The sequence below is a fragment of the Anabrus simplex genome, chromosome 2 (assembly GCF_040414725.1).
Source record: "Anabrus simplex isolate iqAnaSimp1 chromosome 2, ASM4041472v1, whole genome shotgun sequence".
In the NCBI taxonomy this organism is placed as follows: Eukaryota; Metazoa; Arthropoda; class Insecta; order Orthoptera; family Tettigoniidae; genus Anabrus; species Anabrus simplex.
In genome coordinates this window covers 1,168,679,899-1,168,696,290 of record NC_090266.1, presented here as the reverse complement: position 1 = coordinate 1,168,696,290, position 16,392 = coordinate 1,168,679,899, and the positions used below count along the sequence as shown (strand labels likewise).

The window sequence follows — 16,392 nt, the reverse complement described above, 5'->3', positions numbered from 1 at the left end:
GATGAAAGCAGAATGTGACCTTACAAAAAGGGATACCTGTTTTTTAATTTTAGATTTCGTTATGGAAATGTGATGAGGGAGAAATTAGTTTAATTGTTGAGCATACAAACTACAACATGGAATGATAATGAAACTAATGGAGGAAGTTAAGTCCATTCGCAATATTAGTACTTTTGAATTTTGTATCTAATAACTATTTTTTTACAATTTGTTTTACGTCGCACCGACATACATAGGTCTTGTGGCGAAAGTGGGATTGGCGTACAAGTGGGAAGGAAACCGCCGTGGCCATAATTGAGGCACAGCCCCACGGAACATGCAGTCAAATGTATTTACCAGATATATGTATAACTAGCAAGATACCCGTGCTTCGCTACGGTATTATACTGAAATTTATAATTGAATGCTTATTGTTTTAGATATATAATCCGCCGAAATTCGCGGTCTGACTCGTTTTCTGCGAGAACCCACCAAAATTCCCGATCTGACTCGTTTTCTATTAGATTACGGCATGTTTCCTCCCATTTTTCAATCTTCTTTTCCAGCAATCGATTTCGTACTTCCCGGGCTAGGCTCAGGTATTCCTCCCGGTCCCGATCTTTGCCATCTTTTCCTATAATCATTTTTAATATGGATAAAATCCTTCAGGAGATCCGGCGTGGTGTCATATTGGGTGCCTAGAAGGCACTGAACCCGCGGCCGGACTGCATTCTTAGTCATTACCCGTCCAGGAGCCGTCTCCAGCGCGGTCCGCACATTTTACGACGGTCCGGAACATTATTATTATTATTATTATTATTATTATTATTATTATTATTATTATTATTATTATTATTATTATTATTATTATTATGTGTTGCTGGAATGGATGATGACAGGAAAACCGGAGTATCCGGAGAAAAACCTGTCCCGCCTCCGTTTTGTCCAGCACGAATGTCACATGGAGTGAACGGGATTTGAACCACGGAACCCAGCTGTGAGAGGCCGGCGCGCTGTCGAGGATCCTTATAAGTACATTAAGAACAGTAAAATCAATTGGTCTCACCTCCTTCTACACCCCACCGCCGTTAAGTTTATTTACCGGCACCCCCCCCCCCAAAAAAAATTAAAAGAAGGCTTGTTTCTTATGTTTAAAGAAGATTTCAAACACCAATGTTCACGTCTATTACCTTTAGTTCTGAGATATAAGTATCCCCATAAAAATAATTTACTTTTTTTCACTTCATTTCGCACTACTCCCCCCCCCCCCCCCTAAGTGAATTTTCCCGCAAAAAATACTTGTTTCTTTAATAGTAAAGGATCTTCTAAATACCAATTATCACGACTCTAACTTCTTCAGTTTTTGATTTATGTGTCCTCATGAAAGGAATTCAACTCCTTTACACTCCCGCCCTCCAAGATGGTTTCCCCCCAAAACGCGTTTTTCTTTGTTTTTAAAGGAGATCCAAATACGAATTTTCACGTCTGTAACAACTTTAGTTTTTATTAGATGTATGTATTCTCATTCAATTAATTCAATTAATTTTTTAATTCTTTCACCTCCCCCCCCCACTTAATTGGATTTTCCGAGAATACGTGTTTCTTTATTTTTAAAGCAGATTGCAAATATCAAATTTCACGTCTGTAACATCTTCATTTTTGAGATATCAGTAGCCTAATTAAAATAATTCAACACCATTTTCAGTCACTTTTACCCCCCCCCCCCTCCACCCAAGTGGTATTTCCGAAAGCTAAAAATACACGTTTCTTTATGTTTAATAGAGATAAAAAATACCATTTTTCACTTCTGTAACATGTTAAGTTCTTTGAGATAAACTGTAAAAATTCTCATTTTAAAATTTCACCCCTTTTGAGTTCCCCTTAAGTGGAGTTTCCAAACACAAATCACCTATGTTTCTTTAGATTTACAGGAGATTACAAACACCCACTTTTTACGTCTGTAACATTTTACGTTTCCAAGATATTCTGTAGATATAGTCTTTCAAAAATTCACCCAATTTGTCACTCCTGTTTAACCGCCATTAATTGGATTTTCCAAAACTAAAAAATACGTGTTTCTTTATTTTTAAAGGAGATCCCATATACAAATTATCAGTTCTGTAATATCTTTCGTTTCTGAGATATATGTATCCTCATTAAAGGCATTCAACCCGTTTTTCACCCTTTTACACCCCTCCTATTGGGATTTACAGGAAAAAAAATACGTTTTCCTTTATTTTTAGAGGAGATTCTAACTTTTACATATGTAAATTTTAAAGTTTTAAGATGTATGCACACTCATTTTAAAAAATTACCCTCCCCCCTTTTTACCCCCCAATATTTGGATTTTCCAAAAAGGAAAAAATACGTGTGTTTATTTATTTTTAAAGGAGATTCTAAATACCAATTTTCACATATATAACCTTTAAAACTTTTGAGATAGATACACTAATTTTAAAATATTACTCCCTTTTCAACCCCCCATAAATTGGATTTTCCAGAAACAAAAAAATACGTGTTTCTTTATTTTTAACGGAGATCCCAAACACCAATTTTCAGGTCTGTAATATCTTCAGTTTCTGATATATAAGTAGCCTCATTAAAGGCATTCAACCACTTTTTAGCCCCTTTTCACTCCTCCTATTGCGATTTTCCGAAAACAAAAAATACGTGTTCCTTTATTTTTAATGAAGGTTCTAAATACCAATTTTTACATTTGCAAACTTTAAAAGTTTGGAGATATAGATTCACTCATTTTAAAAATTCACCCCCTTTTCACCCTCCCATTAATTGGATTTTCCAAAAACAAAAAATTACGTGTTTCTTTATTTTTAAAAGAGATCAAAAGTACCAATTTTCAGGTCTGTAATATCTTCAGTTTCGGAGATATAGGTACCGGTATCCTGATTAAAGGCATTCAACCCATTTTTCCCCATTTTCACCCTTTTTCACCCCTCCTATTGGGATTTTCAGAAAACAAAAAAAATACGTGTATCCTTATTTTGAAAGAAGATTCTAAATACCAATTTTTACATCTGTAAACTTTTAAAGTTTTGAGATATAGATACACTCTTTTTAAAATTTCAACCCCCTTTTCACCCCCTTAGCGACGGAATATCAAAAAATCCTCTCTTAGCGAGCACCTACATCTTAATGTGAATATATCCCCAAAATTTCATTTCTTTATGTCCAGTAGTTTTGGCTCGGCGATGATGAATCAGTCAGTCAGTCAGGACAAGTTATTTTATATATATATAGATAGACTAGCAAGATACCCGTGCTTCGCTACGGTATTATACTGAAATTAATAATTGAATGCTTATTGTTTCAGATATATAATCCGCCAAAATTCGCGATCTGACTCGTTTTCTGCGAGAATCCACCAAAATTCCCGATCTGACTCGTTTTCTATTATTTTACAGCACGTTTCCTCCCATTTTTCAATATTCCTTTCCAGCAATCGATTTCGTACTTCCCGGGCTAGGCTCAGGTATTCCTCCTGGTCAGTTGGGTCTGTAAATCTTTGCCATCTTTTCCTTTAATCATTTTTAATATGGATAAAATCCTTCAGGAGATCCGGCGTGGTGTCATATTGGGTGCCTTGGCCGCAATGAACCCGCGGCCGGACTGCATTCTTAGTCATTACCCGTCCGGGAGCCGTTACCAGCGCGGTCCGCACATTTGACGACGGTCAGGAACATTATTATTATTATTATTATTATTATTATTATTATTATTATTACTATTACTACTATTATGTGTTGCTGGAATGGCTGATAACAGGGAAAACCGGAGTATCCGGAGATAAACCTGTCCCGCCTCCGTTTTGTCCAGCACGAATGTCACATGGAGTGACCGGAATTTGAACCACGGAACCCAGCTGTGAGAGGCCGGCGCGTTGCCGCCTGAGCAACGGAGGATCCTTATAAGTACATTAATAACAGTAAAATCAATTGGTTTCACCTCCTTCTACACCCCACCGCCGTTAAGTTTATTTACCGCCAACACCCCCCCCCCCCAAAAAAAATTAAAAGAAGGCTTGTTTCTTTATGTTTAAGGGAGATTCCAAACACCAATGTTCACGTCTATTACCTTCAGTTTTGAGATATAAGTATCCCCATAAAAGTAATTTACTTTTTTCACTTCATTTCACACTAACCCCCCCCCCCCTAAGTGAACTTTCCCGCAAAAAATACTTGTTTCTTTAATAGTAAAGGATCTTCTAAATACCAATTATTACGACTCTAACTTCTTCAGTTTTTGATTCATGTGTCCTCATGAAAGGAATTCAACTCCTTTACACTCCCGCCCTCCAAGATGGTTTCCCGCCCAAAACCCCGTTTTTCTTTGTTTTTTAAAGGAGATCCAAATGCGAATTTTCACGTCTGTAACAACTTAAGTTTTTATTAGATGTATGTATTCTCATACAATTAAGCCAATTAATTTTTCAATTCTTTCACCCTCCCCCCCCCCCCGCTTCATAGGATTTTAAGAGAATACGTGTTTCTTTACTTTTAAAGCAGATTGAAAATATCAAATTTCACGTCTGTAACATCTTCATTTTTGATATATCAGTAGCCTAATTAAAAGACTTCAACACCATTTTCAGTCACTTTTACCCCCCCCCCCCCCCTTCCACCCAAGTGACATTTCTGAAAACTAAAAATACACGTTTCTTTATGTTTAATAGAGATAAAAAATACCATTTTTCACTTCTGTAACATGTTAAGTTTTTTTAGATGTACTGTAAAAATTCTCATTTTAAAAATTCACCCCTTTTGAGTTCCCCTTAAGTGGAGTTTCCAAAAACAAATCACCTATGTTTCTTTACATTTACAGGAGATTCTAAACACCCACTTTCTACGTCTGTAACATTTTACGTTTCCGAGATATTCTGTAGAGATAGTCTTTCAAAAAATTCACCCCAATTTGTCACTCCTGTTTAACCGCCATTAATTGGATTTTCCAAAAACTAAAAAATACGTGTTTCTTTATTTTTAAAGGAGATCCCATATAGAAATTTTCAATTCTGTAATATCTTTCGTTTCGGACATATATGTATCCTCATTAAGGGCATGCAACCCATTTTTCACCCTTTTACACCCCTCACATTGGGATTTACAGGAAACAAAAAAAATACGTGTTCCTTTATTTTTAGAGGAGATTCTAACTACCAATTTTTACATCTGTAAATTTTAAAGTTTTAAGATGTAGACACACTTATTTTAAAAAAATCACCCCCCTTTTCACCCCCCAATATTTGGATTTTCCAAAAACGAAAAAATACGCGTTTCTTTACTTTTAAAGTAGATCCCAAATACCAATTTTCTGGTCTGTAATATCTTCAGGTTCTGAAATATAAGTAGCCTCGTTAAAGGCATTCAACCCATTATTCACCCTTTTCCACCCTTCCTGTTGGGATTTTCCGAAAACAAAAAATACGCGTTTCTTTACTTTTAAAGTAGATCCCAAATACCAATTTTCAGGTCTGTAATATCTTCAGGTTCTAAAATATAAGTAGCCTCGTTAAAGGCATTCAACCCATTATTCACCCTTTTCCACCCTTCCTATTGCGATTTTCCGAAAACCAAAAAAATACGTGTTTCTTTATTTTTAATGAAGACGCTAAATACCAGTTTTTACATCTGCAAACTTTAAAAGTTTGGAGATATAGATTCACTCATTTTAAAAATTCACCCCCTTTTCACCCTCCCATTAATTGGATTTTCCAAAAACAAAAAAATACGTGTTTCTTTATTTTTAAAAGAGATCAAAAGTACCAATTTTCATGTCTGTAATATCTTCAGTTTCTGAGATATAAGTACCGGTATCCCGGTAAGTACCCATTTTTCCCCATTTTCACCCTTTTTCACCCCTCCTATTGGGGTTTTCAGAAAACAAAAAAATACGTGTATCCGTATTTTAAAAGAAGATTCTAAATACCAATTTTTACATCTGTAAACCTTTAAAGTTTTGAGATATAGATACACTCTTTTTAAAATTTCAACCCCCTTTTCACCCCCTTAGCGACGGAATATCCAAAAATCCTCTCTTAGCGAGCACCTACATCTTAATATGAATATATCCCCAAAATTTCATTTCTTTATGTCCAGTAGTTTTGGCTCGGCGATGATGAATCAGTCAGTCAGTCAGTCAGTCAGTCAGGACAAGCTATTTTATATATATAGATAAATAAATAAATGAATCTGTAAATGAATAAATAAATGACATATTATGAAACATAATCGGGAATTTATAAAGGAAGTCCCGGGGGGGGGGGGTTCTAGGTTGTAGACATCCCCTAATAGAAAATAACAAGTGGCACAGTCAACAGATGATAGTAATAAACCAGACTTAAAATGGCACACTAGTTGGAAAAGGTTCGCCATCCCTGATCTAGTGGATACTAACATGTTTCAGGGACCCTTAATTTTGTGTTTACTTCAAGTGTTCAATTTGCTTGTACGAATAGGAAAGATACACGATTATGAGCGCGCTTTTCTTTATTAGAAGCTGTATGTTTTGCAAACATGGATGCAATCAGATATAGTAGACTAGCAAGATACCCGTGCTTCGCTACGGTATTATACTGAAATTTATAATTGAATGTTGTTTTAGATATATAATCAGCCGAAATTCGCGATCTGAATCGTTTCTGCGAGAAGCCGCCAAAATTCGCGATCTGACTCGTTTTCTAATAGATTACGGCAAATTTCCTCCCATTTTTCAATCTTTCTTTCCAGCAATCGATTTCGTACTTCCAGAGCTAGGTCCAGGTATTCCACACAGTTAGTTGGGTTCCTAAATCTTTGCCATCTTTTCCTATAAGCATTTTTAATATGGAACAAATTCATCAGAAGATCCGGCGTGGTGTCGTCTTGGGTGCCTTGACGGTACTGAACCCGCGGCCGGACAGTATTTTTAGTCATTACCCGTGCAGGACCCGTTTCCAGCGCGGTCCGCACATTTGACGACGGTCCAGAACATTATTATTATTATTATTATTATTATTATTATTATTATTATTATTATTATTATTATTATTATTATTATTATTATTATTATTAGATGTTCTGGACCCCACAGCAAGATGCAAGACCGCTACTTGGCGGTATATTACATCTGCTGCCATTGTCATTGTTGACAATGTGACCAGCACCATTGTCGCGCGTAGGCAAGTGTGCGGGATTTCTGGCGATACGAATGACATACCTCCGTGTATTATTGACCTTATTATAGAGGTGAACAATTTGACGGCCAATCTCATTCCTATCGTTTATTTCAAGTGTGTTTAAATTTTTATTTATATGCCAGGAGAATCTACTGTAATCTAAGAACGTTCTCCGAAGGAAAAGATGGCTGTTGAAAAAGAACCCAGGAAAGATTAAAAATGATCGGTTTATGATCAGAATAAGTACATCGAAAGTCTACAGCCTGTTTCCTATCATTCGACAGGATCAGGGATGGAATGAATAAAGCCCCATCTAGCGGTGACAATAGGAATTGTGCCGGCTGCCGAATCTCCCCTCTGGGGCAATGATCGATGAGTGACAAATGAAATAAAATATTGGACAGTGTTGCTGGAATGAATGATGACAGGGAAAACCGGAGTATCCGGAGAAAAACCTGTCCCGCCTCCATTTTGTCCAGCACGAATGTCACATGGAGTGACCAGGATTTGAAACACGGAAGCCAGCTGTGAGAAGCCGGCGCGCTGCCGCCTGAGCAACGGAGGCTCCTTATAAGTACATTATGAACAGTAAAATTAATTGGTCTCACCTCCTTTTACACCCCACCCCACAAAAAATTAAAAGAAGGCGTGTTTCTTTATGTTTAAAGGAGATTCCAAATACCAATGTTCACGTTTATTACCTTCAGTTTTGAGATATAAGTATCCCCTTAAAAATAATTCACCGGGCGAGTTGGCCGTGCGCGTAGAGGCGCGCGGCTGTGAGCTTGCATCCGGGAGATAGTAGGTTCGAATCCCACTATCGGCAGCCCTGAAAATGGTTTTCCGTGGTTTCCCATTTTCACACCAGGCAAATGCTGGGGCTGTACCTTAATTAAGGCCACGGCCGCTTCCTTCCAACTCCTAGGCCTTTCCTATCCCATCGTCGCCATAAGACCTATCTGTGTCGGTGCGACGTAAAGCCCCTAGCAAAAAAAAATTCACTTTTTTAACTTCCTTTCACACTCCCCCCACCCCCCGGTCACAAAGTGATATTAAGGCAAAAAAATACTTGTTCCTTTAATAGTAAAGGATCTTCTAAATACCAATTATCACCACTCTAACCTCTTAAGTTTTTGATTTGTGTCTCCTCATGAAAGGAATTCAACTCCTTTTCACTCCCGCCCCACCCCCAAGATTGTTTCTCCCCCAAAACGCGCTTTTCTTTGTTTTTAAAGGAGATCAAAATACCAATTTTCACGTCTGTAACAACTTTAGTTTTTATTAGATGTATGTATTCTCATACAATTAAGTCAATTCATTTTTTCAATCCTTTAACCCCCCAAACCCCCTTCTTTGGATTTTCCGAGAATACGTGTTTGTTTACTTTTAAAGCAGATTCCAAAAATCAAATTTCACGTGAGTAACATCTTCATTTTTGAGATATCAGTAGCCTAATTAAAAGAATTCAACACCATTTTCTGTCACCTTTACCCCCCCACCACCACCACCACCACTACCCAAGTGGTATTTCCGAAAACTAAAAATACACGTTTCTTTATTATTAATAGAATTAAAAAATTACCATTTTTCACTTCTGTAACATGTTAAGTTTTTTGAGATATACTGTAGAAATTCTCATTTTCAAATTTCACCCCTTTTTAGTTCCCCTTAAGTGGAGTTCCCAAAGACAAATCACCTATGTTTCTTTACACTTACAGGAGATTCCAAATACCCACTTTTTACGTCTGTAACATTTTACGCTTCTCAGATATTCTGTAGATATAGTCTTTCAAAAAATTCACCCAAATTTGCCACTCCTGTTTAACCGCCATTAATTGAATTTTCCAAAAGCAAAAATATACGTGTTTCTTTATTTTTAAAGGAGATCCCATTTACAAATTTTCAGTTCTGTAATATCTTCAGTTTCTGAGATATATGTATTCTCTTTAAAGGCATTCAACCCATTTTTCACCCCTTTTCACCCCTTCTATTGGGATTTTCCGAAAACAAAAAATACGTGTTCCTTTATTTTTACTGAAGATTCTAAATACCAATTTTTACATCTCTAAACTTTAAAACTTTTGAGATATAGATGCACTCATTTTAAAAATTCACCCCTCTTTCACCCTCGCATTAATTGGATTTTCCAAAAACAAAAAAATAAGTGTTTCTTTATTTTTGAAAGCGATCAAAAGTACCAATTTTGAAGTCTGTAATATCTTCAGTTTCTGAGATATAAGTATTCTCTTTACAGGCATTCAACCCATTTTTCACCCCTTTTCACCCCTTCTATTGGGATTTTCCGAAAACAAAAAAATACGTGTTCCTTTATTTTTAATGAAGATTCTAAATACCAATTTTTACATCTCTAAACTTTAAAACTTTTGAGATATAGATGCACTCATTTTAAGAATTCACCCCCCCTTTCACCCTCGCATTAATTGGATTTTCCAAAAACGAAAAAATACCTGTTTCTTTATTTTTAAGGTAGATCCCAAATACCAATTTTCAGGTCTGTAATATCTTCAGTTTCTGAGATATAAGTAGCGGTATCCTGATTAAAGGCATTCAACCCCTTTTTCACCCTTTTCACCCCTCCTACTGGGATTGTCTGAAAACAAAAAAATACGTGTTTCCTTATTTTTAAAGAAGATTTTAAATACCAATTTTCACACCTGTAAACTTTTAAAGTTTTGAGATATAGACACACTCATTTTAAAATTTCACCCCCCTTTTCACCCCTTTAGCGACGGAATATCCAAAAATCCTCTCTTAGCGAGCACCTACACCTTAATATGAATATATCCCCAAAATTTCATTTCTTTATGTCCAGTAGTTTTGGCTCGGCGATGATGAATCAGTCAGTCAGTCAGTCAGTCAGTCAGTCAGGACAAGCTATTTTATATATATAGAAGATGTATGTTTTTTGAAGACTTTTTTGAATATATGCTCAGTGAATAAAATCCTTTTCAGTTCATTATTTTCTGGCAGTGCGTTGAGGTACTAACGCAAACAGCCCGTACGAATAAAATAGGTAGGCCTACATACTGTATATCAATGTTCAAAGTGAGCAAATTTCTTTTCTTAAGAAAATCCTTCCTTGATTGGGCTAGCCTGCACTGTATATCCTCCTTACTTCTGCCATCATTGTTAATTTAATACCCAAATAACAATATTCATCCTATTCCTTTAAGACTTCATTTCCTAATCTAAAATTTCCTGCATCACCTGACTTCGTACGACTGCACTCCGTTACCTTTGTTATGAATTTATTTTCATCTTGTAGCCTACTCCTTCAAGACTGTGTCCATTCCGTTCAGCAATTTCTCCAGATCTTCTGCAGACTCAGATAGAATAATAATACCATTCCTCTCCTTGGATTGTGATTCCTTTTCCAAATTCCTCTTCGATTTCCTTTATCGCCTGTTCTATATAAACGTTGAAAAGGAGAGGGGACAAACTGTAGCCTTACCTCACTTCTTTCTGGATTGCTGCTGCCTTTTCATAGCCTTCAATCCTTATCACGGCAGAATGATTTTTGTACACATTGTAGACCATTCTTCTTTCGCGGTATCTGATACCGATCACCTTCAGAATCTCAAATACCTTGATCCAATCAACATTACCGAATGACTTTTCAAGATCTATGAATGCCATGTACGTAGGCTTGTCTTTCTTAATTCGATCCTCTAAGATCAGACGTAAAGATAGGATTGCTTCAAGTGTTCCTACACTTCTTCTCAAGCCAAACTGGTCTTCTTCCAACTCAGCTTCAACTTGTCTTTCCATTCTTTTGCAAATAATAGGCCTACGTGTTAAAATTTTGCAAGCATGAGATACTAAACCAATGGTGCGGTAGTTTTCACACTTCTTAGCACCTTAGCACCTTAGGTATAACAACATTCTGTCCAAAATCGGATGGCACTTCTCCTGTACCATACATCTTACACACTAATAAATGGAATAACCTCGCCAAGCAGGTCTGTCCTAATGCGGTCAGTAATTCTGAGGGTATGTCATCTATTCCAGGTGCCTTGTGTGTATGTAGGTATCTCAAGGCTCTGTCGAATTCTGACCTCAAAACTGGGTCTCCCATTTCATCAGCATGAACAATTTCGTCTAGTTCCAGAACCTTACCATCTACTTTTTTCTCTCGATACAATTGTTTAATAAGTTCCTGTCATGTTCCTGCCTTGTCTTCTTTCCCTGGAAGTGGTTTTTCATCTTAGCTCTTAATATTCATACACCTAGTTTTCCTTTCTCTACAGGTTTCCTTGAATTTTCTGTATACAACATCTATCTTTCCTACAACCATAGAATCGTCAATATCCTTGCACTTCTCTTTCAGCCATTCTTTCTTAGCTGACCTGCACTTTCTCAACAGCTCATTCTTTAATCGCTTGTATTCTTTTCTGCCCTCCTCATTTCGTGCATTTTTGTATTTTCGGCGTTCATCAATCAGGTCTAAATCTCCAGAGTTATCCACTGATCCTTACTTGATATTACCTTTCTTCCTAACTATTCTTCAGCAGCCCTACTGATCTCATAATTCTTCACGACAGTCTAATCTTCATTTATTGAGTTTCCTTCAGCCTTTTCATTTAGTTCTTGTTTAACATGTTCCTTGAAACAATCCCTCACACTCTTTTCTTACAACATATCTAGATCCCATCTTCTTGAATTTCTTACTTTTTTCATTTTCTTCAACTTCAGATGACATTTCATGACCACTACCTTGTTGTCCGAGTCCACGTCTGCTCCTTTTGCTAGTTGTTTTACGTCGCACCGACACAGATAGGTCTTACGGCGACGATGGGACAGGAAAGGGCTAGGAGTGGGAAGGAAGCGGCCGTGGCCTTAATTAAGGTACATCCCCAGCATTTGCCTGGTGTGAAAATGTGAAACCACGGAAAACCATTTTCAGGGCTGCCGACAGTGGGTTTCGAACCTACTATCTCCCGAATACTGGATACGTCTGCTCCTGGGAACGTCTTGCAATCAAACTGTTAGTTGAAAATGAAAACCTACAACCTGCTTTCCAGTCTTTGACCGGGTCAGGGATGTAATGAATGAACCATATATAGGCTATTAGTACGATGGGGTCGCCACTCCCAAAGTGATTTATTAATGACTGATAAATGCTATGAAATGATAATGGAGAGTGTTGCTGGAATGAATGATGACAGGGAAAAACCGGAGTACCCGGAGAAAAACCTGTCGCGCCTCCGCTTTGTCCAGCACAAATCTCACATGGAGTGACCGGGATCTGAACCACAATATCCAGCGGTGAGAGGCCGACGCGCTGCCGTCTGAGCCACGGAGGCTCTTCAACTGTTAGTTGTCGAATCATAATGAATTCTATTTGACACCTTCCTGTGTGTCCGGGTCTTGTCCACGTGTACAGCCATCATTTGTGTTGTTTGAACCAAGTATTAGCAAGGACTAAATTATGATCAGTGCAGAATTCAACTAACAGACTTCCTCTTTCATTCCTTCGTCCCAGTCCGAGTTGTCCTACGGCATTACCTTCTCTCTCCTTAGCCTATCACTGCATTCTAGTCTCCCATCACAATTAAATTCTCGTCTCCTTTTACATATTGTGTTAAATCTTCTATCTCTTCATATATTATTTCGATTTCTTCATCTGCTGAACTAGTGGGTATGTAGATCTGCACTATTGTGGAGGGCATTGGCTTGGTGTCTACCGTGATAACAATGATTCGTTCGTTATGCTGGTCGTAGTAGCTTACCCGCCGCACTAATTTCTTATTCATTATTAAACCAACTCCTGCATTCCCCATGTTTGATTTTGTGTATAGAATTCTGTAGTTGCCTGACCAAAAATCCTGCTCTTCCTGCCAACATACTTTACTTATACGAACGTCATCTAATTTTAGTTTTTTTTTTTTTTTTTTTTTTTTTTTACTATTTGCTTTACGTCGTACCGACACAGAAGATAGGTCTTATGGAGACGATGGGCTAAGAAATGGCTAGGAGTGGGAAGAAAGCGGCCGTGGTCTTAATTAAGATACGGCCCCAGCATTTGCCTGGTGTGAAAATGGGAAACCACGGAACACCATCTTCAGGGTTGCCGACAGTGAGGTTCGAACCCACTAGCTGCCGAATGCAAGCCCAGGACTGTGCGCCCCTAACCGCACGGCCAACGGGCTCGGTCAGTTCTAGTCTTTTTTTGCTAGGGGCTTTACGTCGCACCGACACAGATAGGTCTTATGGCGACGATGGGATAGGAAAGGCCTAGGAGTTGGAAGGAAGCGGCCGTGGCCTTAATTAAGGTACAGCCCCAGCATTTTCCTGGTGTGAAAATGGGAAACCACGGAAAACCATCTTCAGGGCTGCCGATAGTGGGATTCGAACCTACTATCTCCCGGATGCAAGCTCACAGCCGCGCGCCTCTACGCGCACGGGCAACTCGCCCGGTCAGTTCTAGTCTATCCATTTCCCTCTTAAGATTCGCTAACCTGCCACAACGATTCAAACTCTTAACATTCCGCGCTCCGACCCGTAGAATGTCAGCATTCATCTTCCTGATTGCCCCGTCGTGTAAAGTCTCCACCCGGAGATCCGAATGAGGGACTATTTTACCTCCGGAATATTTTACCCGGGAGGAAACCTTCATCAGTACATAATTCATTCATTCATTCATTCATTCATTCATTCATTCATTCATTCATTCAGAGAGAGCTGAATGTCCTTGGGATTTAGTTAATGTAGTTTCCCGTTGCCTTCAGCCGTGTAGCAGTATCAACATAGCTAAGCCATATTAAAATATTAAAAGGCCATATCGATCATCCTGACTGCCGCCTTTGCATCTTCCAACGGCCATACCATATTGAATACACCGGTTCTTGTCCGATCACCGCAGTTAAGCAACATTGAGCGTGGTCAGTACTTGGATGGATGACCGCTTAAGAACACCACGTGCCGTTGGGTCAATTCCCTTTTAGGGGCAAAAGATCTTTATAGGTCGACGCCCCGAACAAATAGCATTTAAAAAAAAGAACCATTCGATAGTCTGGTCCCTCAACAGATTCCCCTCCGATATGGTTGCACCTACGGTTCAGCTATCTGCTTATTCCTTGGGACGCGAAAGCCTCCCCACCGCGGCAAGGTCACATGGTTCATAGGGGAGGAATATTTTAAAAAAAATGCAATAATAATAATAATAATAATAATAATATATTATATATATATATATTACAAGGATGATTGGGGTAATAAATCGTAATTGCATTATTACTCTGTAACGAACCAGTGGAGACCACGGGTCCCTTATACCAATATACTCAGAAGGTACCCCGAACAACCTTCGAAAGTTTGTCGGAGTTCGGATTCACCTTGTAAAAAGTATAGTAAATAGAGATATGGATAATCCGCCTAGGGCCCTCACTAAGAAAACAAACTGTGACATATGCAATATGACATTCTTAGTGGGGGGGGGGGCTGTTTCATTAGGTCTTAATGTTATATATCCTATGTAACCTATTTAGCTGAGTAAGAGAATCAACATATTTCTCGAAACATTTTAAAGTGTGAAAAGTAAATCAAATTTTAATACATAGTATTGAATAGGCGGATTATCCAGCTGTCTATTAACTGTAATGAAGTCAATACGAACGCAATAATGGGCATTATGGTCCAGATTAAATACACTCATGTTAATAAAAACAGAACACCTTGAAAGACTAGAGATAGGAAGTTCATATTCACAGGACATGTTCATTAGTATGTTCCGCAGAAACGATTAGCATTTCAGTCACCTAGGTTCAGCATGTGTCCTGTTGCCTAGTAGGCGCTGGGTCCTCCATGGGCACTGATAACTTGTTCCATGCGTGGTAGCATCGGCGCGTATAAGGCGCGAATGGCGTCCTGGTGTGTAGCCATCCATGCTGCATTCACCTGGTTCCACAGTTCATCTTTGATGGTTGGCATTGGGTCACAGCGCCGCACCCGTCGTTTGACCATATCCCAAACATTTTCGATTGGCGACAAGTCCGGTAATTGGGTGGGCCAGGCCAACAGTGTGACATCCTGTGACAACAAGAAGGCACGTGGTCACGCATTGTTCTGCTGAAATATGGCATCTGGGGTGTCGTACAGAAAGGTTATGGCTACGGGTCGCAGGATGTCATTCATGTAGGTCAAACTGGTCACAGTGTCCTGGACACGCACCGATTATAATTTGTGGTTGTACCCAGTAGCACTCCACACCATAAGGCCTTGAGTTGGCGCTGTGTGTCTTGTGCGAATGCAGTCAATGGATGCCTCTCCCCCTGTCTGAGGCGAACCAAAATGCGGCCATCATTTTCAAACAAACAGAACCTGGATACGTCCGAAAACACTATCTGCGGCCATTTCTGTCCCCAGTGACGTCGTTCGATACACTATTGTAGTCTAGCATGTTTATGAACGTTAGTCAAAGGTAGACGGAGAAGTGGACGACGCGCCGGTAACCCAGACCACAATAAACGGCGACGGACTGTCACTCCTGATAGTGTACGATGTGTTACGCTGTTCCACTGTTGCGCCAGAGCCGAGGAGGACGCAGGTCTGTCCTGCAATGCCATTCGGGTGCAGTGTCGATCTTCTCGGGGGGTGGTCTTGGTGGTGCAACCACACCCATCCCGTCATGTCCTACGGCCATCTTTGAACCATTCTGTACACACTTGTTGCACTGTCGACACACTTCGTCCCACACGAGCAGCAATTTCCTGGATGAATGCATCACGTTCTCTCATTCCAATAATGCGCCCTCTTTCAAACTCACTCATTTAACGGCACGTTTCTGGCATACGTCTGCGAGGCATCCTGCACATCTGCTCAAGTCACGCGCGGGTTATAGCGACAACGAGAGCCACAGGCACATTTAACCAGTCGGTGGTAGTGCGCCGAGATGTCGATGTGGACCTTGAACCTGAGGACCGACATGGTTCAAATGCTACACATTTTTTCAGAACATACTAGTGCACATGTCCTGTGAATATGAACTTCCTATATCTAGTCTTTCAAGGTGATCTGTTTTTTTTTAACATGAGGGTAGTACTTCAAGGGGAATATAGGGAAGTTCGAATTTGCCAATGCTGAATCAGCTAAATCCCGCAGTAATTAATTAAAATAGAGGGTGCATCAAAACTCAGTGGCACAAATTCAGGAATGGATTACTCATATGCAGAGAAGGAAAGAAAAAGGGTATGACAATGTGAGTTCAGAAATACATGATTACA

At 39.1% G+C, this 16,392-nt stretch overlaps 1 protein-coding gene and 1 pseudogene across 7 annotated transcripts in view; one reads left to right on the top strand and one right to left on the bottom strand.

The window, feature by feature from the left end:
* LOC136863383 (solute carrier family 2, facilitated glucose transporter member 5) overlaps window positions 1-16,392 on the bottom strand; it is a 437,285-nt gene that overhangs the window by 120,623 nt on the left and 300,270 nt on the right. The window lies entirely within an intron of this gene.
* On the top strand, window positions 13,983-14,101 carry LOC136864985 (5S ribosomal RNA; annotated as a pseudogene).